Source organism: Nerophis ophidion, linkage group LG06, assembly GCF_033978795.1.
Source record: "Nerophis ophidion isolate RoL-2023_Sa linkage group LG06, RoL_Noph_v1.0, whole genome shotgun sequence".
Classification (NCBI taxonomy): domain Eukaryota; kingdom Metazoa; phylum Chordata; class Actinopteri; order Syngnathiformes; family Syngnathidae; genus Nerophis; species Nerophis ophidion.
In genome coordinates this window covers 64006808-64031935 of record NC_084616.1, presented here as the reverse complement: position 1 = coordinate 64031935, position 25128 = coordinate 64006808, and the positions used below count along the sequence as shown (strand labels likewise).

General features: G+C 40.1%; 1 protein-coding gene across 2 annotated transcripts in view; it reads right to left on the bottom strand.

Annotated features, from left to right (window-relative positions):
* Positions 1 to 22887, bottom strand: part of LOC133555091 (nuclear receptor coactivator 3-like) — a 171113-nt gene extending 148226 nt beyond the window's left edge. For both annotated transcript variants that reach the window (XM_061904567.1, XM_061904569.1), the window contains exon 1: positions 22752 to 22887. The gene's annotated coding sequence lies outside the window, so the exon portion shown is untranslated. The remainder of the gene's footprint in view (positions 1 to 22751) is intronic.
* Between the last annotated feature and the right edge of the window lie 2241 nt (positions 22888 to 25128).

Below are 25128 nucleotides of genomic sequence, written 5' to 3'. Positions count from 1 at the left end.
TCGCAAAATATGCCTTTTTTGCCTCTTTGAACTGAAATTTGACCCCCTTAAATGCTTCAAAGTGCAAGTTAAAGCTATACAATGCCAAGCGAAAGCCATTTATCAACAACATCCAGAAACGAAAATCTATAATTTGACCCCCTTAACATGCTTCAAAACTCACCAAATTTTACACACACATCAGGACTGGTGAAAATTGCCATCCAATAAAAAAACCAAACCCCAAAAATGAAAATTGTGCTCTAGCGCCCCCTAGGAAAATAAACTGATGAAACTGCTTGTAAATTCTGTTAGGAATGTCGTAGAGTGATGAAACAAAAACTTCTATGGAGGTCTGACTAAGATCGGGACTCGGGACACGGCGGCGGCGGCGGCGGCCAACGGCGGACCCGACCAACGCTGCTTGCAGCTTTAATTAGGGTCCGCCCTGCAATGGCAAAGGACATCCATGTCCTTTGCCATGCAAGGACCCTATTGAATCTGTAACGTTTCTTATTATTATTAGGGTCCGCCCTGCAATGGCAAAGGACATCCATGTCCTTTGCCATGCAAGGACCCTATTGAATCTGTAACGTTTTCTTATTATTAGGGTCCGCCCTGCAATGGCAAAGGACATCCATGTCCTTTGCCATGCAAGGACCCTATTGAATCTGCTGCGTTTTATTATTATTATTGTTTATTCCGCTCCTTCGCACCCTAATTTGACCCCCTGAACATGCTTCAAAACTCACCAAATTTGACACACACGTTGGTACGGTGGGCCTTCCCAACTTATTAAGCAACCAAACCCCAAAAATAAAAATTGCGCGCTAGCGCCCCCTAGGAAGAAAAAAAAAACAGACAGCTTGTAACTTCCGCTAGCAATGTCGTAGAGACATGAAACAAAAACCTCTATGTAGGGCTGACTTAGACCTAGATTTCATAATTGTACCTTCTGGGGCAAAAATCAACAAAAATTTTGCAAAAACCCATTCAAAGCAAATTTTTCGCAAAAAAATGCTATTTTTGCCTCTTTGAGCTGTAATTTGACCCCCTTAAAATGCTTCAAAACTCACCAAACTTGGCACACACATCTGGACTGGCAGAAATTGCGTTCTAATGAAAAAAAAAAAAAAAAGAATCAAAAAATGCGCTCTAGCGCAATTTTTTAATAAAACACAGAAAAAACTGCTTCCAGGAAGAAAACACAGACAAAACTGCTTGTAACTTCGGGTAGGAATGCCGGAAAGACATGAAACAAAAACTTCTATGTAGGTCTCACTTAAACCTACATTTTAGTAATTGACAGCTAGCAGAAATAATCAACAGGAAGTTGGCAATTACCCCTTCAAAATAAAAGTTTTGTGAAAACCCGTCACCTTTCTTCAAAAGTTATCTCCTCTGAGCGCGTTTGTTGTTTCGGCTTCAAACTCGCACAGGAGAGAGTTTGAACCCTTCTGATTAAAAGTATAGATCAAAATTTTGATAAGTTTTAAGGTTTTGATTTTACGCGCCTTCAAAGATCCCCTGCGCAAATTTTCCTAAAAAAGATAATTTTTACCTCTTTGAGCTGTAATTTGACCCCCTTAAAATGCTTCAAAACTCACCAAACTTGGCACACACATCAGGACTGGCAACAATTGCGAGCTGATGAAAAAACCAAACCCCAAAACTCAAAATTGTGCTCTAGCGCCCCCTAGGAATACAACACAGACAAACTACTCCTAGGAAGAAAACAAAGACAAAACTGCTTGTAACTTCCGGTAGGAATGTCAGAGAGACATGAAACAAAAACCACTATGTAGGTCTGACTTAGACCTACATTTGAATAATTAACATACTTTGGCAAAAATCAACAGGGAGCTTGATATTTTCACTTCAATACAACAACTGCATTACTTTCACAATGCATTAAATAGTGGCAGCAAGGCTTCTTCGACCATGGGGCTCGGGGACAGCAACCCAAGGCGCGCTCGCACCTTCGCACCCTAATTTGACCCCCTTAACATGCTTCAAAACTCCCCAAATTTGACAAACACGTCGGTATGGAGCGGCAGACCAACTTATTAAGCAACCAAACCCCAAAAATGAAAATTGCGCGCTAGCGCCCCCTACGAAAAAACAAAAACAGACTGCTTGTAACTTCTGTTAGGAATGTCGTAGAGACATGAAACAAAAACCTCTGTGTAGGTCTGACTTAGACCTACATTTCCAATAAACACTTCTGTACCTAAAATCAACAGGAAGTTGGCAAAACCCCTTCAAAACAAAATTTTCGCAAAATATGCCTTTTTTGCCTCTTTGAACTGAAATTTGACCCCCTTAAAATGCTTCAAAGTGCAAGTTAAAGCTATACAATGCCAAGCGAAAGCCATTTATCAACAACATCCAGAAACGCAAATCTATAATTTGACCCCCTTAACATGCTTCAAAACTCACCAAATTTTACACACACATCAGGACTGGTGAAAATTGCCATCCAATAAAAAAACCAAACCCCAAAAATGAAAATTGTGCTCTAGCGCCCCCTAGGAAAATAAACTGATAAAACTGCTTGTAAATTCTGTTAGGAATGTCGTAGAGTGATGAAACAAAAACTTCTATGGAGGTCTGACTAAGATAGGGACTCGGGACACGGCGGCGGCGGCGGCGGCGGACCCGACCAACGCTGCTTGCAGCTTTAATTAGGGTCCGCACTGCCAGCAAAGGACTCTGTCCTTTGCCATGGCAAGGACCCTATTGAATCTGTAACGTTTTATTCTTTCTTTATTATTATTATTATTATTCCGCCGCCTCTTTGAACCTTAATTTGACCCACTGACCATGCCTCAAAACTCACCAAATTTCACACACTCATCGGAACTGGCGAAAATTGCCATCTAATAAAAAAACCAAACCCCAAAAATGAAAAATGCGCGCTAGCGCCCCCTACGAAAAAAAAAAAACAGACTGCTTGTAACTTCCATTAGGAATGTCGTAAAGACATGGAACGAAAACCTCTATGTAGCTCTGACTTAGACCTAGATTCCCCATCAGAAATGCCTATACCCAAAATCAACAGAAATTTTCCAAAAACTCATTCAAAGCAAAATTTTCGCAAAAAATGCTATTTTTGCCTCTTTGAGCTGCAATTTGACCCCCTTAAAATGCTTCAAAACTCACCAAACTTGGCACACACATCAGGACTGGCAGAAATTGTGATCTAATGAAAAAAAAAAAAAATAAAACTCAAAATTGCGCTCTAGCGCAATTTTTCAATAAAACACAGAAAAAACTGCTTCCAGGAAGAAAACACAGACAAAACTGCTTGTAACTTCCGGTAGGAATGCCGGAAAGACATGAAACAAAAACTTCTAGGTAGGTCTGACTTAGACCTACATTTCGATAATTGACATCCTTCGGCAAAAATCAACAGGAAGTTAAAAATTGCCCCTTCAAAATAAAAGTTTTGTGAAAACCCGTCACCTTTCTTCAAAAGTTATCTCCTCTGAGCCCGTTTGTCGTTTCGGCTTCAAACTCGCACAGGAGAGAGTTTGGACACTTCTGATTAAAAGTATAGATCAAAGTTTTGATTACTGCTCCGGTTTGGATTTTACGCGCCTTCAAAAAACCCCTGCGCAACTTTTCCTAAAAAATGACGTTTTTGCCTCTTTGAGCTGTAATTTGACCCACTTAAAATGCTTCAAAGTGCTAGTTAAAGCTCTGTTATGCAGACCGAAAGCCATTTATCAACAACATCCAGAATCGCCGATCTGTAATTTCACCCCCTTAACATGCTTCAAAACTCACCAAATTTTACACACATATCAGGACTGGCAAAAACTGCCATCTAATAAAAAACCAAACCCCAAAAATCTAAATTGCGCTTAGCGCCCCCTAGGAAAAAACCCAGACAAAACTGCATGTAACTTCTGTTAGAAATGTCGTAGAGACATGAAATAAAAACCTCTATGTTGGTTTGACTAAGATCGGGACCCGGGACACGGCGGCGGCGGCCAACGGCGGACCCGACCAACGCTGCTTGCAGCTTTAATTATTATTATTATTCTTCCGCAACTTTGAACCCTAATTTGACCCACTGACCATGCTCCAAAACTCACCAAATTTGGCACACACATCGGTAAGGCTTGGCAAAAACACATATTAAGCAACCAAACCCCAAAAATGAAAAATGCGCGCTAGCGCCCCCTACGAAAAAAAAAAACCAGACTGCTTGTAACTTCCGTTAGGAATGTCGTAAAGACATGGAACAAAAACCTCTATGTAGGTCTGACTTAGACCTAGATTCCCCATTAGAAATGCCTATACCTAAAATCAACAGAAATTTGGCAAAAACCCATTCAAAGCAAAATTTTCGCTAAAAAATGCTATTTTTGCCCCTTTGAGCTGTAATTTGACCCCCTTAACATGCTTCAAAACTCACCAAACTTGGAAGACACATCAGGACTGGCAGAAATTGCAATCTAATGAAAAAAAAAAACAAAAAAACTCAAAATTGCGCTTTAGCGCAATTTTTCAATAAAACACAGAAAAAACTGCTTCCAGGTAGAAAACACAGATAAAACTGCTTGTAACTTCGGGTAGGAATGCCGGAAAGACATGAAACAAAAACTTCTATGTAGGTCTCACTTAAACCTACATTTTAGTAATTGACAGCTAGCAGAAAAAATCAACAGGAAGTTGGCAATTACCCCTTCAAAATAAAAGTTTTGTGAAAACCCGTCACCTTTCTTCAAAAGTTATCTCCTCTGAGCGCGTTTGTCGTTTCGGCTTCAAACTCGCTCAGGAGAGAGTTTGAACCCTTCTGATTAAAAGTATAGATCAAAGTTTTGATAAGTTTTAAGGTTTTGATTTTACGCGCCTTCAAAGATCCGCTGCGCAAAGTTTCCTAAAAAATTTCATTTTCGCCTCTTTGAGCTGTAATTTGACCCCCTTAAAATGCTTCAAAACTCACCAAACTTGGCACACACATCAGGACTGGCAGAAATTGCGATCTAGTGAAAAAACCAAACCCCAAAACTCAAAATTGTGCTCTAGCGCCCCCTAGGAATACAACACAGACAATAACCTAATTTGACCCCCTTAACATGCTTCAAAACTCACCAAAGTTGACACACACGTCGGTACGGTGTCCCTCCCCAACATATTAAGCAACCAAACCCCAAAAATTAAAATTGCGCGCTAGCGCCCCCTAGCAAAAAACAAAAACAAACCGCTTGTAACTTCCGTCAGGAATGTCGTAGAGACATGAAACAAAAACCTCTGTGTAGGTCTGACTAAGACCTACATTTCCAATAAAAAATGTCTGTACCCAAAATCAACAGAAATCTTGCAAAAACTCATTCAAAGCAAAATTTTCGAAAAAAAATGCTATTTTTGCCTCTTTGAGCTGCAATTTGACCCCCTTAAAATGCTTCAAAACTCACCAAACTTGGCACACACATCAGGACTGGCAGAAATTGCGATCTAGTGAAAAAACCAAACCTTAAAACTCAAAATTGCGCTCTATTGCAATTTTTGAAAAAAACACAGAAAAACTGCTCCTAGGAAGAGGAAACGGATAAAACTGCTTGTAACTTCTGGTAGGAACGTCGGACAGACATGAAACAAAAACCTCTATGTAGGTCTCACTTAGACCTACATTTTGATGATTGGCATCTTTCAGTTGAAATCAACAGGAAGTTGGCAATTACCCCTTCAAAATAAAAGTTTTGTAAAAAGTCGTCACCTTTTTCCAGACAAAACTGCTTGTAACTTCTGTTAGGAATGTCGTAGAGACATGAAACAAAGACCTCTATGTTGGTCTGACTAAGATCGGGACTCGGGACACGGCGGCGGCGGCGGCGGCCAACGGCGGACCCGACCAACGCTGCTTGCAGCTTTAATTAGGGTCCGCCCTGCAATGGCAAAGGACATCCATGTCCTTTGCCATGCAAGGACCCTATTGAATCTGCTGCGTTTTATTATTATTATTATTATTGTTTATTCCGCACCTTCTCACCCTAATTTGACCCCCTTAACATGCTTCAAAACTCACCAAAGTTGACACACATGTCGGTCTACTGGGACAGCCCAACATATTAAGCAACCATACCCCAAAAATGAAAATTGCGCACTAGCGCCCCCTAGGAACAAAAAAAAAACAGACTGCTTGTAACTTCCGTCAGGAATGTCGTAGAGACATGAAACAAAAACCTCTGTGTAGGTCTGACTTAGACCTACATTTCCAATAAAAAATGTCTATACCCAAAATCAACAGAAATTTTGCAAAAACTCATTCAAAGCAACATTTTCGCAAAAAAATGCTATTTTTGCCTCTTTGAGCTGCAATTTGACCCCCTTAGAATGCTTCAAAACTCACCAAACTTGGCAGACACACCAGGACTGGCAGAAATTGCGATCTAATGAAAAAAAAAATTAATAAAACTCAAAATTGCGCTCTAGAGCAATTTTTGAATAAAACACAGACAAAACTGCTTTCAGGAGGAAAACACAGACAAAACTGCTTGTAACTTCCGGTAGGAATGCCGGAAAGACATGAAACAAAAACCACGATGTAGGTCTCACTTAGACCTACATTTTAATAATCGACAGCCTGCAGAAAAAATCAACAGGAAGTTGTCAATTACCCCTTCAAAATAAAAGTTTGGTGAAAATCCGTCACCTTTCTTCAAAAGTTATCTCCTCTGAGCGCGTTTGTCGTTTCGGCTTCAAACTCGCACAGGAGAGAGTTTGAACCCTTCTGATTAAAAGTATAGATCAAAATTTTGATAAGTTTTAAGGGTTTGATTTTACGCGCCTTCAAAGATCCGCTGCGCAAATTTTCCTAAAAAAGATAATTTTTACCTCTTTGAGCTGTAATTTGACCCCCTTAAAATGCTTCAAAACTCACCAAACTTGGCACACACATCAGGACTGGCAACAATTGCGATCTAGTGAAAAAAACAAACCCCAAAACTCAAAATTGTGCTCTAGCGCCCCCTAGGAATACAACACAGACAAACTGCTCCTAGGAAGAAAACACAGACAAAACTGCTTGTAACTTCCGGTCGGAATGTCAGAGAGACATGAAACAAAAACCACTATGTAGGTCTGACTTAGACCTACATTTGAATCATTAACATACTTTGGCAAAAATCAACAGGAAGCTTGATATTTTCACTTCAATACAACAGCTGCATTACTTTCACAATGCATTAAATAGTGGCAGCAAGGCTTCTCCTGCCGTGGGGCTCGGGGACAGCAACCCAAGACGCGCTTGCACATTCGCACCCTAATTTGACCCCCTTAACATGCTTCAAAACTCACCAAATTTGGCACACACATCGGTATGGAGCGGCAGACCAACTTATTAAGCAACCAAACCCCAAAAATGAAAATTGCGCGCTAGCGCCCCCTAGGAAGAGACAAAAAACAGACTGCGTGTAACTTCCGTTAGGAATGTCGTAGAGACATGAAACAAAAACCTCTGTGTAGGTCTGACTTAGACCTACATTTCCAAAAATATACTTCTGTACCGAAAATCAACAGGAAGTTGGCAAAAACCCCTTCAAAACTATATTTTTGCAAAAAATGCCTTTTTTGCCTCTTTGAACTGATATTTGACCCCCTTAAAATGCTTCAAAGTTCAAGTTAAAGCTATACTATGCCAAGCGAAAGCCATTTATCAACAACATCCACAAACGCCAATCTGTAATTTGACCCCCTTAACATGCTTCAAAACTCCCCAAATTTGACACACACGTCGGTATGGAGCGGCAGACCAACTTATTAAGCAACCAAACCCGAAAAATGAAAATTGCGCGCTAGCGCCCCCTAGGGAAAGACAAAAAACAGACTGCTTGTAACTTCCGTTAGGAATGTCGTAGTGACATGAAACAAAAACCTCTATGTAGGTCTGACTTACACCTACATTTCCAATGTAAAACTTCTGTACCTAAAATCAACAGGAAGTTGGCAAAAACCCCTTCAAAACAACATTTTGGCAAAAAATGCTTTTTTTGCCTCTTTGAACTGATATTTGACCCCCTCAAAATGCTTCAATGTGCAAGTTAAAGCTATGCTATGCCAAGCGAAAGACATTTATCAACAACATCCAGAAACTCCAATCTGTAATTTGACCCCCTTAACATGCTTCAAAACACACCAAATTTTACACACACATCAGGAATGGTGAAAATTGCCATCCAATAAAAAACCAAACCCCAAAAATGAAAATTGTGCTCTAGCTCCCCCTAGGAAAATAAACTGATAAAACTGCTTGTAAATTCTGTTAGGAATGTCGTAGAGTGATGAAATAAAAACTTCTATGTAGGTCTGACTAAGATCGGGACTCGGGACACGGCGGCGGCGGCCAACGGCGGACCCGACCAACGCTGCTTGCAGCTTTAATTATTATTATTCTTCCGCAACTTTGAACCCTAATTTGACCCACTGACCATGCTCCAAAACTCACCAAATTTGGCACACACATCGGTAAGGCTTGGCAAAAACACATATTAAGCAACCAAACCCCAAAAATGAAAAATGCGCGCTAGCGCCCCCTACGAAAAAAAAAACCCAGACTGCTTGTAACTTCCGGTAGGAATGTCGTAGAGACATGAAACAAAATCCTCTATGTAGAACTGACCTAGACCTAAATTCCCCATCAGAAACTCCTATACCTAAAATCAACAGAAATTTTGCAAAACCCTTTCAAAGCAAAATTTTCGCCAAAAAACGCTATTTTTGCCTCTTAGAGCTGCAATTTGACCCCCTTAACATGCTTCAAAACTCACTAAACTTGGAACACACATCAGGACTGGCAGAAATTGTGATCTAATGAAAAAAAAAAAAAAAAAATCTCAAAATTGGGCTCTAGCGCAATTTTTCAATAAAACACAGAAAAAACTGCTTCCAGGAAGAAACCACAGACAAAACTGCTTGTAACTTCGGGTTAGAATGCCGGAAAGACATGAAACAAAAACTTCTATGTAGGTCTCACTTAAACCTACATTTTAGTAATTGACAGCTAGCAGAAATAATGAACAGGAAGTTGGCAATTACCCCTTCAAAATAAAAGTTTTGTGAAAACCCGTCACCTTTCTTCAAAAGTTATCTCCTCTGAGCGCGTTTGTCGTTTCGGCTTCAAACTCGCTCAGGAGAGAGTTTGAACCCTTCTGATTAAAAGTATAGATCAAAGTTTTGATAAGTTTTAAGGTTTTGATTTTACGCGCCTTCAAAGATCCGCTGCGCAAAGTTTCCTAAAAAATTTCATTTTCGCCTCTTTGAGCTGTAATTTGACCCCCTTAAAATGCTTCAAAACTCACCAAACTTGGCACACACATCAGGACTGGCAACCATTGTGAGCTGATGAAAAAACCAAACTCCAAAACTCAAAATTGCGCTCTAGCGCCCCCTAGGAATACAACACAGACAATACCATAATTTGACCCCCTTAACATGCTTCAAAACTCACCAAATTTGACACACACATTGGTATGGAGGGGCAGACCAACTTATTAGGTAACCAAACCCCAAAAATTAAAATTGCGCGCTAGCGCCCCCTAGGAAGAGACAAAAAACAGACTGCTTGTAACTTCCGTTAGGAATGTCGTAGAGAGATGAAACAAAAACTTCTGTGTAGGTCTGACTTAGACCTACATTTCCAATAAAAAACGTCTATACCCAAAATCAACAGAAATTTTGCAAAAACTCATTCAAAGCAAAATTTTCGTAAAAAATGCTATTTTTGGCTCTTTCAGCTGTAATTTGACCCCCTTAAAATGCTTCAAAACTCACCAAACTTGGCACACACATCAGGACTGGCAGAAATTGTGATCTAGTGAAAAAAACAAACCTTAAAACTCAAAATTGCACTCTATTGCAATTTTTGAATAAAACACAGAAAAAACTGCTCCTAGGAAGAGGAAACAGATCAAACTGCTTGTAACTTCTGGTAGGAACGTCAGACAGACATGAAACAAAAACCTCAATGTAGGTCTCACTTAGAACTACATTTTGATGATTGATATATTTCAGTTGAAATCAACAGGAAGTTGGCAATTACCCCTTCAAAATAAAAGTTTTGTAAAAAGCCGTCACCTTTTTCCAGACAAAACTGCTTGTAACTTCTGTTAGGAATGTCGTAGAGACATGAAACAAATACCTCTATGTTGGTCTGACTAAGATCGGGACTCGGGACACGGCGGCGGCGGCGGCGGCCAACGGCGGACCCGACCAACGCTGCTTGCAGCTTTAATTATTATTATTGTTTATTCCGCTCCTTCGCACCCTAATTTGACCCCCTGAACATGCTTCAAAACTCACCAAATTTGACACACACGTTGGTACGGTGGGCCTTCCCAACTTATTAAGCAACCAAACCCCAAAAATAAAAATTGCGCGCTAGCGCCCCCTAGGAAGAAAAAAAAAACAGACAGCTTGTAACTTCCGCTAGCAATGTCGTAGAGACATGAAACAAAAACCTCTATGTAGGGCTGACTTAGACCTAGATTTCATAATTGTACCTTCTGGGGCAAAAATCAACAAAAATTTTGCAAAAACCCATTCAAAGCAAATTTTTCGCAAAAAAATGCTATTTTTGCCTCCTTGAGCTGTAATTTGACCCCCTTAAAATGCTTCAAAACTCACCAAACTTGGCACACACATCTGGACTGGCAGAAATTGCGTTCTAATGAAAAAAAAATATATATATATCAAAAAATGCGCTCTAGCGCAATTTTTTAATAAAACACAGAAAAAACTGCTTCCAGGAAGAAAACACAGACAAAACTGCTTGTAACTTCGGGTAGGAATGTCGGAAAGACATGAAACAAAAACTTCTATGTAGGTCTCACTTAAACCTACATTTTAGTAATTGACAGCTAGCAGAAAAAATCAACAGGAAGTTGGCAATTACCCCTTCAAAATAAAAGTTTTGTGAAAACCCGTCACCTTTCTTCAAAAGTTATCTCCTCTGAGCGCGTTTGTCGTTTCGGCTTCAAACTCGCACAGGAGAGAGTTTGAACCCTTCTGATTAAAAGTATAGATCAAAATTTTGATAAGTTTTAAGGGTTTGATTTTACGCGCCTTCAAAGATCCCCTGCGCAAATTTTCCTAAAAAAGATAATTTTTACCTCTTTGAGCTGTAATTTGACCCCCTTAAAATGCTTCAAAACTCACCAAACTTGGCACACACATCAGGACTGGCAACAATTGCGAGCTGATGAAAAAACCAAACCCCAAAACTCAAAATTGTGCTCTAGCGCCCCCTAGGAATACAACACAGACAAACTACTCCTAGGAAGAAAACAAAGACAAAACTGCTTGTAACTTCCGGTAGGAATGTCAGAGAGACATGAAACAAAAACCACTATGTAGGTCTGACTTAGACCTACATTTGAATAATTAACATACTTTGGCCAAAATCAACAGGAAGCTTGATATTTTCACTTCAATACAACAACTGCATTACTTTCACAATGCATTAAATAGTGGCAGCAAAGCTTCTTCGACGATGGGGCTCGGGGACAGCAACCCAAGGCGCGCTCGCATGTTCGCACCCTAATTTGACCCCCTTAACATGCTTCAAAACTCACCAAATTTGACACACACATCGGTATGGAGCGGCAGACCAACTTATTAAGCAACCAAACCCCAAAAATGAAAATTGCGCGCTAGCGCCCCCTAGGAAGAGACAAAAAACAGACTGCGTGTAACTTCCGTTAGGAATGTCGTAGAGACATGAAACAAAAACCTCTATGTAGGTCTGACTTAGACCTACATTTCCAATGAAATACTTCTATACCGAAAATCAACAGGAAGTTGGCAAAAACCCCTTCAAAACTAAATTTTTGCAAAAAATGCCTTTTTTGCCTCTTTGAACTGATATTTGACCCCCTTAAAATGCTTCAAAGTGCAAGTTAAAGCTATACTATGCCAAGCGAAAGCCATTTATCAACAACATCCAGAAACACCAATCTGTAATTTGACCCCCTTAACATGCTTCAAAACTCCCCAAATTTGACAAACACGTCGGTATGGAGCGGCAGACCAACTTATTAAGCAACCAAACCCCAAAAATGAAAATTGCGCGCTAGCGCCCCCTACGAAAAAAAAAAAACAGACTGCTTGTAACTTCTGTTAGGAATGTCGTAGAGACATGAAACAAAAACCTCTGTGTAGGTCTGACTTAGACCTACATTTCCAATAAACACTTCTGTACCTAAAATCAACAGGAAGTTGGCAAAAACCCCTTCAAAACAACATTTTCGCAAAATATGCCTTTTTTGCCTCTTTGAACTTAAATTTGACCCCCTTAAAATGCTTCAAAGTGCAAGATAGAGCTATACAATGCCAAGCGAAAGCCATTTATCAACAACATCCAGAAACGCAAATCTATAATTTGACCCCCTTAACATGCTTCAAAACTCACCAAATTTTACACACACATCAGGACTGGTGAAAATTGCCATCCAATAAAAAAACCAAACCCCAAAAATGAAAATTGTGCTCTAGCGCCCCCTAGGAAAATAAACTGATAAAACTGCTTGTAAATTCTGTTAGGAATGTCGTAGACTGATGAAACAAAGACCTCTATGTTGGTCTGACTAAGATCGGGACTCGGGACACGGCGGCGGCGGCCAACGGCGGACCCGACCAACGCTGCTTGCAGCTTTAATTTAATATTGATACTTAATGGAGAACTGAACTAGAGCTGAAATGATTATTCGAGTAAGTCGAGTGATTTGATTACAAAATATATTCGAGGAAGTTTTGCTGCCTCGAGGCATCGTTAAGTTTTGTTTTGTTTTTTGTCTTATGGCATTTTTCCCTATTTCGTACTTAAAGCTCATGTTACGCACGGACTGTTTAGGTATTGGACAGCGCGTTTACGTCAGATCGTACGCCCCCTGCACTGCACAACACCGCTCCTTTAAATACGCTTGAGTTTAGTCAACTTTTTCGCCGACATAACTCGCAATGGCAGACGCCGCAGAAAGCAGTGGACAAGAGCCACAGCAAAACGAGGAAATTAAGAAGCGACAAAAGTTGTCTAAGGTGTGGGAATACTTCAAACTAAAATCGAAGGAAAACACAGTCGCATGCAAACATTGCTAAGTGGAACTCACATACCACAATAGCACAAGTTTGATGCCGCAGCACCTGTCGAGAAAGCATCCGATTGAGGCGAGGTAAGTCATCTATTACCAAATGTAAACGCAAAAGTTGTGTTAGTGAAATAAATGTTATTCATTATGAAAACCCAGATGTGTTTTTTCATTCCCGCAGAGTCATCAAATGCCGCCAAAAGGTGTTGAAAAACTAAGAACACTATCCGAGCTGTCGTGTTCAATTACCCTTTCATCACTATGCGAAAGTAGTCGTGCAAACTTATTTGAGTTATTCAAGTCATGCAACTACATGCTACTTGGATAGCTTGCACTTGCACCCACTATAGTCTCTATAACAGGGGTCACCAACCTTTTTGAAACCAAGAGCTACTTCTTGGGTACTGATTAATGCGAAGGGCTACCAGTTTGATACACACTTAAATACATTGCCACAAATAGCCAATTTGCTCAATTTACCTTTAATAAATAAATCTATATATATATATAAAAAATGTGTATTTCTGTCTGTCATTCCGTAGTACATTTTTTTTCCTTTTACGGAAGGTTTTTTGTAGAGAATAAATGATGAAAAAAACACTTATTTGAACGGTTTAAAAGAGAAGAAAACAGGAAAAAAATGTAAATTAAATTTTGAAACATAGTTTATCTTCAATTTCGACTCTTTAAAATTCTAAATTCAATCGAAAAAAAGAAGAGAAAAACTAGCTAATTCTAATCTTTTTTAAAAAAATAAAAAAATAATTTATGGAACATCATTAGTAATTTTTCGTGATTAAGATTAATTTTAGAATTTTGACGACATGTTTTGAATACGTTAAAATCAATCTGCATTTTGTTAGAATATATAACAAATTGGACCGAGCTACATTTCTAACAAAGACAAATGATTATTTGTTCTAGATTTTCCAGAACAAAATTTTTAAAATACAATTCAAACGACTTTGAAATAAGATTTACATTTGATTCTAAAGATTTTCTCGATTTGTCAGAATAATTTTTTTGAATTTTAATTATAATAAGTTCGAAGAAATATTTCACAAATATTATTCGTGGAAAAAACAGAAGCTAAGATCCATCCATCCATTTACTACCGCTTATTCCCTTTCGGGGTCGCGGGGGGCACTGGCGCCTATCTCAGCTACAATCGGGCGGAAGGCGTTGTACACCCTGGACAAGTCGCCACCTCATCGCAGGGCCAACACAGATAGACAGACAACATTCACACTCACATTCAAGCTAAAATGAAGAATCAAATTAAAATGTATTTATTTTTCTTTACAATAAAAAAAAAAATTTACTTGAACACTGATTTAACTTGTCAGGAAAGAAGAGGAAGGAATTTAAAAGGTAGAAAGGTATATGCGTTTTAAAATCCTAAAATCATTTTTAAGGTTATATAAATAAATGATAAATGGGTTGTATTTGTATAGCGCTTTTCTACCTTCAAGGTACTCAAAGCGCTTTGACACTACTTCCACATTTACCCATTCACACACACATTCACACACTGATGGAGGGAGCTGCCATGCAAGGCGCTAACCAGCACCCATCAGGAGCAAGGGTGAAGTGTCTTGCTCAGGACACAACAGACGTGACGAGGTTGGTACTAGGTGGGGATTGAACCAGGGACCCTCGGGTTGCGCGCGGCCACTCTCCCACTGCACTACGCCGTCCCCCTTTGTTTTTTTATTTTTTCTCTAAAATTGTCTTTCTGAAAGTTAAAAGAAGCAAAGTAAAAAAATAAATGAATTTATTTAAACAAGTGGAGACCAAGTCTTTAAAAATATTTTCTTGGATTTTCAAATTCTATTTGAGTTTTGCCTCTCTTAGAATTTAAAATGTCGAGCAAAGCGAGACCAGCTTGCTAGTAAATAAATAAAATTAAAAAATATAGGTAGCTCACTGGTCACACATTTCAAATGCAGTATTAAAGGCACTCACTACCTTATCCACTTTTGATGTTTGATATAATGACAACTGTTCTTATTGTTTTATTTCTGAAACTAAGAATATAGTTTTATTTTAACTTTCTTAGGGAATATTAATTTTGAACAATTTTTTTTGTGTTTTCAACTCAAACATGTAATTATGGTAAAATGAAAATTGATTACTATTTTGCATTCAAAGAATTTAATGAACTGTATTGCATTCTTAAAATGTAAAACTGTTGTCGTCATTATTAAGTTGTTTGTCTTTTATATTGTTTATGTATTGTTGGCAGGTTGAAAACAGCTCAGCTGATTTGCGTGGAGAAACCACCATTTAGATGGCACCGTATGACAATCATCAAAAAAGCACGAGAGACAAGAACTTCCTTTATTCGATCACACCACACCGCACATAAGGCTGTGAGCGCATCTGTTTTTATTAACACACACAAATTGGCACAATCAACCGCGGATGCATTTCAGCTGTGCGTGTCAGCCTTCAATAATGAAAACAGGCGTGTAGGAAATAAGCCTATCAGGCCAAACGCAATAATTGATAATGTATAATTAAACCTTAATTAAGCTAAAATATTGCTCCTGCCGGGCAGCACCAAATAATAATATGAATCCATTTAATAGACTCAAAATACAAAATAAGGCAACAAGAGAAGTATCCCACACTTCTCTTTTGTAGAGTACATTTATACAGACGATATGGGCATCTACATTAACAATATGATTTGCCTGAGAAGCTGGACAGGACAAAAAAATTTAAGATAAAAAATTTAAAAAAATTACCAAAATTATTTATTACATTACTCGAGTAATCGATCAAGATATTCGATAGAATACTCGATTACTAAAATATTCGATAGCTGCAGTTCTAAACTGAATTATTTTTTGGAATGCAGCCTATATATCACAAACCTAATGAGAAACAAGAACACGTGTCTTGTTTTGTTTTTTAATGCATTCGAACTCGTAAATAAACATAAATAAAAGTTACAATGGAGCCAATGGCAGCCATCATCCATGACATCATTGCATTTATTCTGACCATAAAACCCAATAAAGAGCCATCCAAAAAGCGCCAGCAATACTCCATTTACAATTCAATACCTGAATATTAACCAAGTATTAGCAATATTGTCATAAGCACTAATGTTAAGGAGTTACATTTAGCGGTGAATTGATCAAAGAGATGTATCTTCCTTATGCTGCTGTTTTGATATCATCAGCTGGTGAGCTGCTTTCTCACCTCACCAATTTAGACCTAGAGATGGTGAGAAAGAAACACAAAAGATGCTAGTTTGCACCCATCCTTTTTAACCCTTCATGAGTCATTCTTCATCTAAACAGGAATATATCAACATCCTAACAGTCGGCATCAAATCAGACCTTGTACAGTAAGTGATGTTTTATTATGTTTGTTGGCTCTCTTTAAGTTTGCAGTGAGTTGTAATCAGTATCGTAGTTGTTGAAGGAAAATGCGACCGTAAAATGAATGTGCCGCTGTATTCTTAAAATGAGCAAAATACTTAAATAGTACATGTTATTATTAATGTGCCTGTTACTACATTACATATACACTTACAGCATGTAAATAAAATGTTGATGGAAGTGTTTAGATGTTTTTAAATCACTTTATAGGTAAAATAAAGCGACTCCCTTAAACTCCATTCTAAGCTGAATTTTGCTCGCATTTATTTACAAGTTAGACTGTATTAAAGAAATAAAAACATGTGCACTTGTACTACATAAGAAGTGTGAATGATCGGTAAAATAAAAAGACTGCAGTTCTCCTTTAAGCCATACCGAAGACTATAAAAATGAGACCCTTTACCTCCCAGCTTGGCATTTAGCATCAAGGGGTTGGAATTGGGGGTTAAATCACCAAAATGATTCCCAAGCATGGCCACCGCTGCTGCGCACTGCTCCCCTCAGTTCCCACGGGTTGAACAAGGGGATGGGTCGAATGCAGAGGTTAATTTCACCACACCTAGTGTGTGTGTGACAATAATTGGTACTATAACTTCAACTTTAAGATACTAAGAAATGCAGTTCATTTGCGTAATGGACGCGATTATTATCTTAGGGGAGCGGCTCCACACTACACACTAGCTTCTCAGCCAGGGGACTAAAAATAATTGTTGCCAGCCGGAGGGGATCGGTGTTTGAGATCGGCATTGAAAGACAATTATCAGCAATGGCATCACATAATTTTTCAAGAAGACCAGCCGATACCCTGATCAGTGCACATCCCTAATCATTAGGACTGCAAATCTTTGGGTGTCCCACGATTCGATTCAATATCGATTCTTGGGTCACGATTCAATTCAAAATCGATTTTTTTTTCTCAATTCAACACGATTCTTGATTCAAAAATGATTTTTTTCCCGATTTAAAAGGATTCTCTATTCATTCAATACATAGGATTTCAGCAGGATCTACCCCAGTCTGCTGACATGCACGCAGAGTAGTAGATTTTTGTAAAAAGCTTTTATAATTGTAAAGGACAACGTTTTATCAACTGATTGCAATAATGTAAATTTGTTTTAACTATTAAACGAACCAAAAATATGACTTATTTTATCTTGGTGAAAATATTGGACACGGTGTTGTCAAGCTTATGAGACGCGATGCAAGTGTAAGCCACTGTGACACTATTGTTCTTTTTTTATATATATAAATGTCTAATGATAATGTAAATGAGGGATTTTTAATCACTGCTATGCTGAAATTATAACTAATATTGATACTGTTGTTGATAATATTGATTTTTGTTTCACTACTTTTGGTTTATTCTGTGTCATGTTTGTGTCTCTTCTCAAATGCTCTGGTTATTGCAGTTCTGAGTGTTGCTTGGTCAGGTCTGGTTTTGGAATTGGATTGCATTGTTATGGTATTGCTGTGTAGTGGTTTGTTGGATTGATAAAAAAAGTAAAAAATAAAATCGATTTTTAAAAAAATGAGAATCGATTCTGAATCGCACAACGTGAGAATCGCGATTCAAATTTGAATCGATTTTTCCCAGACCCCTACTAATCATGGGATTAGTAGGAGTGTGGCGTAGTGGGTAGAGCGGCCGTGCCAGAAACCTGAGGGTTGCAGGTTCGCTTCCCACCTATTGACATCCAAATCGCTGCCGTTCTGTCCTTGGGCAGGACACTTCACTCTTGCCCCCAGTGCCGCTCACACTGGTGAATGAATGATAGGTGGTGGTCGGAGGGGCCGTAGGCGCAAACTGGCAGCCACGCTTCCGTCAGTCTACCCCAGGGAAGCTGTGGCTACAGATGTAGATTACCACCACCAGGTGTGAGTGAATGATGGGTTCCCACTTCTCTGTGAGCGCTTTGAGTATCTAGGAATAGAAAAGCGCGATAGAAATCTAATCCATTATTATCATTATTATTATAATCACACAAAACATTTAGGCAACTTGCTCTTTATGAACCTGCTGCTCCGAAAACTGCATTTTATTCTTGTATTTCATAACAATGACATTAAATGCCTACTGAAACCCACTACTACCCACCTAGCAGTCTGATAGTTTGTATATCAATGATGAAATATTAACATTGCAACACATGCCAAGGCGGCCTTTTTAGTTTACTAAATTGCAATTTTAAATTTCCCGGGGGTTTTTTCTTGAAAACGTCACATAATGATGACGTGTATGCTAGACGTCACGGGCTGTTAGGAAACATGAGCGCTGCGCGCAAACACACAGCTAAAAGTCGTCTTCTTTAACCGCATAATTACACAGTATTTTGGAGATCTGTGTTGCTGAATCCTTTGCAATTTGTTCAATTAATATTGGAGGAGTCAAAATATAAAGATGGAGTTGGGAAGCTTTAGCCTTTAGCCACACAAACACACGGTGATTCCTTGTTTAAAATTCACAGAGGTGAAACTTTACTATGGATCACAGCGAACATGGATCTCAACCGAATGTCAACCAGCAGGTTTCGGTGAGAAAATTGTGGTAAAAAGTCGCTTCTTACCGGAGATCAGCTGAGCTTGTGCCGCCCATACAGCTGCCGTCGACTTACCTGAGACACTGCGCGTCAACATGGCCGTGGACAAACCCCTCCAACTATCAGGTACTGTTAAACTCACTAAAACACTAGCAACACAATAGAAAGATAAGGGATTTCCCAGAATTATCCTAGTAAATGTGTCTAAAACATCTGAATCTGTCCCAATGCAATCGCGTTTTTTTTTTTAACTTTTTTTTTCCCTTCCGTCGCTATAAATATCCTCAAACACGAATCTTTCATCCTCGCTCAAGTTAACAGGGAAATTGTCTTTTTTTCCGTCCGAATAGCACTTTTCGTTGGAGGCTCCCATTAAAAACAATGTGAATATGTGAGGGGCCCCCACACGTGTGACGTCATCGTCTGTGACTTCCGGTAGAGGCAGGGCTTTTCTCTTAGCACCGAAAGTTGCAAACTTTATCGTGGATGTTCTCTACTAAATCCTTTCAGCAGAAATATGGCAATATCGCGAAATGATCAAGTATGACACATAGAATGGACCTGCTATCCCCGTTTAAAAAAGAAAATCTCATTTCAGTAGGGCTTTAAAGTTATGCTCTATCCTTCTTGTGGAAAAAAAACTTTGGCCCGCCGTGTGATTTCATTTGGCCCTTGAGGCAATAATAAATAAACATTAGAGCTGGCCCGCCGGTATTATACATTGGCGGTGCCGCTGTATCATTGCATTCAACGCTAATTCTCATACTTGCCAACCCTCCCGATTTTTCCAGGAGAATCCCGAATTTCAGTGCCTCCCCCGAAAATCTCCCGGGGCAACCATTCTCCCGAATTTCCACCCAGACAACAATATTGGGGGCATGCCTTAAAGGTACTGCTTTTAGCATCATCTACAACCTGTCGTCACGTCCGCTTTTCCTCCATACAAATAGCGTGCCGGCCCAATCACATAATATATGCGGCTTCTACACACACACAAGTGAATGCAAGGCATACTTGGTCAACAGCCATACAGGTCACACTGAGGGTGGCCGTATAAACAACTTTAACACTGTTACACCACACTGTGAACCCATACCAAACAAGAATTACAAACACATTTCGGGAGAACATCCGCACCGTAACACAACATAAACACAACAGTACAAATACCTAGAACCCCTTGCAGCACTAACTCTTCCGGGACGCTACAATATACACCCCCGCTACCAACAAAACTCGATTTTGCATGTCACTATAAAGTTATATAATCCTTGCTTGTTCAATATTCAATGTAAAACTTGTTTGGGTCCCAAATAAAAGGTTAAAGGGGAACATTATCACCAAACCTATGCAAGCATCAATATATACCTTGATGTTGCAGAAAAAAGACCATGTATTTTTTTATCCAAATTCCGAACTCTAAATGGGTGAATTTTGGCAAATTAAACGCCTTTCTGTTTATCGGTCTTTTAACGATGACGTCAGAACGTGACGTCACCGAGGTAACACACCCGCCATATTCATTTTCACATTACAAACACTGGGTCTCAGCTCTGTTATTTTCCGTTTTTTCGACTATATTTTGGAACCTTGGAGACATCATGCCTCGTCGGTGTGTTGTCGGAGGGTGTAACAACACTAATAGGGAGCGATTCAAGTTGCACCATTGGCAAGAAATCTGCCGCCAGACCCCCATTGAGTGTCTGCACATTTTACCGGCGATGCTAAGACAGACATGGCACAGAGATGTATGGATAACCTGCAGATGCATTTGCAACGATTAAGTCAACGAAATCACAAAGGTGAGTTTTTTTTATGTTGTTGACTTATGTGCTAATCAGTCATATTTGGTCGCAGCATGACTGCCAGCTAATCGATGCTAACATGCTACGCTAATCGATGCTAACATGCTATTTACGCTAGCTGTATGTACATTTTAAACTAGATACCCACATTTAATGCGAAACAAACACTTACCAACCGAAGGATTTAAGTTGCTCTAGTGTCACAAGATGCGAAAGTCCTGATCGTTTGGTCTGCACATTTTACCGGCGATGCTAATAAGGCAGCCATGCTATGGGCCACTTCATTAGGTACACCCACGCTATGGCCAAATAGCGTCAATAGCTATTCGCTCAATAGCTTCAATATATTCTTCAATTTCGTTTTCGCTATCTGCCTCCATACTCCGACCATCTGTTTCAATACATGCGTGATCTGTTGAATCGCTTAAGCCGCTGAAATCCGAGTCTGAATCCGAGCTAATGTCGCTATATCTTGCTGTGGTAACCGCCATGTTTGTAATGGCAGCCCTGTATGACGTCACAGGGAAATGGATAGTGGTTTCGAAAATAAGGCACTTTAATGCTTTATTTAGGGATATTCCGGGACCGGTAAAAATTCAAAAAATACAACAAGCCACTGGGAACTGATTTTTATTGTTATTAACCCTTTTGAAATTGTGATAATGTCCCCCTTTAAGTTGTTCGACTTTGGCCCGCGGCTTTGTTCAGTTTAGAATTTTGGCCCACTCTGTATTTGAGTTTGACACCCCTGGTTTAGTGCGTCTGCCTCCCAATACAAAGGTCCTGAGTAGTCAGGGATCTTTCTGTGTGGAGTTTGCATGTTCTCCCCGTGAATGCGTGGGTTCCCTCCGGGCACTCCGGCTTCCTCCCACTTCCAAAGACATGCACCTGGGGATAAGTTGATTGGCAACACTAAAATTGGCCCTAGTGTGTGCATGTGAGTGTGAATGTTGTCTGTCTATCTGTGTTGGCCCTGCGATGAGGTGGCGACTTGTCCAGGGTGTACACCGCCTTCCGCCCGATTGTAGCGTGACCCTTAAGGGAATAAGCGGTATGAAATGGATGGATGGATGTGTAAAGTGGGCTTATAGGCTCCACCACAGGGTTACAGGCGTAAACACGCACACAGACAGCAGCGAGCTCCCCTGCTCCGGTGCAGTGTGCCTGCACGGCTACAGTGCTGCCCCCTGCAGATATGCAAAGCCAGACGCGTTACGGATGATAAAGATGGCAAACACAAGCCGGACCAAAAAAAACAAGCACGTTCGCTCTTACCCCTTTTATATTTGCACTTAAACATGCACTTTGGAGCGGAGGCACTTTTTTTTGTTGTTGTTGCTAGTATTATTGCACACGCGCGGCACTACACCAACTCCAGACAGCCAGCATCGCTTGAACCGGTGAAAGACAGCACTGATATTATTTCCCAAAGCCCATCATGCATCATATGTGTGCACGGATCATGTCGATAAAACACCTTCTGGCTCCATCGCGTCGCGCACAGCCTGTCTGCAAGCTGCCAGCCGACCATCGCGGTCCCGGCTGAAACGTTCACCTGTCACGGTGGGGTCACGGGAACATGTGTCCGTGCGTGTGGGTCTTCCAACGGAAATAAAACCGGCTCAACTTCGCCACACGTTAAGCGGAAGCACTTACCGCCTGTGTGAACTACGCCGCGTGTGTGAAGTTCGCTCGGTTAAATAAAGACACAAAAACTGAAATAATTCGGCGGACGAGCAGCATGTCTCCCAGGCACACATGTTTGGTGTCATTTACAGGAGCCTGCACTATGCCCTCCGCGCCGCAACGACACCAATTTGTGTGCACTGCCGCAGGGAAACCAAGTCAGCGGGCTACATTTCTGCCCTCAATCGCATCGTAAACCAAACGCAAAGTCCGAGGTAAAATTCGTGTCTGGACGTTAACAAACACCCGAGGAGGACTTACCTCGTAGACGTATCGGATCAATATTTCTCCACCATTAACTCTCCGCCATCTTCGGTACTGTTTGTTTAAATGAGAAACACTCCCGGAGCCGAAAGGAGCCAGTTCTGTAAGTTGATGTGCAGCGGGGGGTTGTGGGTAGTGAAGTTCATCTCAGAAGGCGCCAAGCTTCCGGCTTCGCCCGTCAACCCGGATTTGGACTACAAGCAGACGACACCACTGTGTCGGGGAGGGCAGGGGAGGCGTTTACTGTCTGTCTCGCCGTCTGCAGACTGGTGTCAGCGACGATACCAGGTCGGCCAGGGGTGACAAGGTGTGAACCTTCACTTGATCTACAGACACTTTATTTACTGACAACATACATTAGTGAAGTGAAGTGAATTATATTTATATAGCGCTTTTCTCTAGTGACTCAAAGCGCTTTGCATAGTGAAAACCAATATCTAAATTACATTTAAACCAGTGTGGGTGGCACTGGGAGCAGGTGGGTAAAGTGTCTTGCCCAAGGACACAACGGCAATGACTAGGATGGCGGAAGCGAGAATCGAACCTGCAACCCTCAAATTGCTGGCACGGCCATTCTACCAACCAAGCTAAACCGCCCCATTACCTGGGGATAGGTTGATTGGCAACACCAAATTGGCCCTAGTGTGTGAATGTAAGTGTGAATGTTGTCTGTCTATCTGTGTTGGCCCTGCGATGAGGTGGCGACTTGTCCAGGGTGTACGCGCCTTCCGCCCGATTGTAGCTGAGATGGGCGCCAAAAGGGAATAAGCGGTAGAAAATGGATGGGTGGATGGATGGATACATTACCTTCGTATATTTACCGGACAGTTTAAAAATATATATTTTAACAAAAGTAACAATTACAACACATATGCATATCACATTGTGCAGTGGTTCTCAAATGGGGGTACGCGTACCTTTCGGGGTACTTGAAGGAAAGCCAAGGGGTTCGTTAGATTTTTCAAAAATATTCTAAAAATAGCAACAATTCAAAAATCCTTTATAAATATATTTATTGAATAATACTTTGTCACATGGTGTGGAAAGAACCACCTCCGGCTCAATGGGACGAAGACCTAGGAGCTGGTTGTGGACCTGGGAAGGAGGAGGAGTACTCTGGCGACCCCTTTTTCCATCAGGGGGGTCGATGTGGACATGGTTGAGGATTATAAATACCTCGGCGTACACATCGACAACAAGCTGAATGGGTCAAAACACGCTGAGGCCCTCTACAACATGGGTGTCAAACTCTGGCCCGCGGGCCAAATTTGGCCCGCCGTACAATTTCATTTGGGCCTTGAGGCAATATCGAATTAACATTAGAGCTGGCCCGCCGGTACTATTTGAATTGAAATATTTATTTCAAACCTGCACAGTACAAATAAACACAGGTGTTTTTTCTTTTTTTTTTTTCTATAAAGGCACTGCCTTTAGCGTTGTCTACAATATGTTGTCACGTCCGCTTTTACTCCATACAAACAGCGTGCCGGCCAAGTCACATGATATATGCGATTTGTACACACACTTAAGGGAATGCCACGCATACTTGCTCATCAGCCATACAGGTCAGACTGAGGGTGGCCGTATAAACAACTTTAACACTGTTACAAATATGCGCCACACTGTCAACCCACACCATACAAGAATGACCAATACATTTCGGGAGAACATCCGCACCGTAACACAACACAAACAGAACAAATACCCAGAAACCCTTGCAGCACTGACTACCACCAAAACCCGCCCGCCACCACCAACCCCACCCATCTCATTATTATTTTATTTATTAGCCTGTGGAAAACTGTAATGTTGATATTTACCTCAGAAGGCTGCAAATAGAAAAGAGGCATTAAATGTTTTATTGAAATTGTATTTATTTGACCATTTATTTTTTTTCCGTTTGTTTTTTGAATGTTGATTTTGCACTATTAAGTTGTATAATTATTGCTTGTTCCATATTCATTGTTCAAGCAAATCAGTGTAGCAAACTGAGCAATAATTAACAATTTATTCATGCACTTTCTCTTGTTACTTCAAGGCTTGAATGTTTGATTCATTCATTATTGTTATTTTATTTTCAAATTTATAATTAGCCTATGGACAAAGTTTATTTTGATATTTACCTCAGAAGGCTGCAAATAGAAAAGAGGCACTCAATTTTTATTTAGATTTTATTTGATGTGCCATTGATATTTTTTAATTACTATTATTATTATTTGAAACTCGATTTTGCATGTCACTATAAAGTTATATAAGCCTTGCTTGTTCAATATTCAATGCAAAACTTGTTTGGGTCCCTATTAAAAGGTTCATTTGTTCAACCCTTGGCCCGTGGCTTTGTTCATTTTAAAATGTTGACTGTATTTGACTTTGA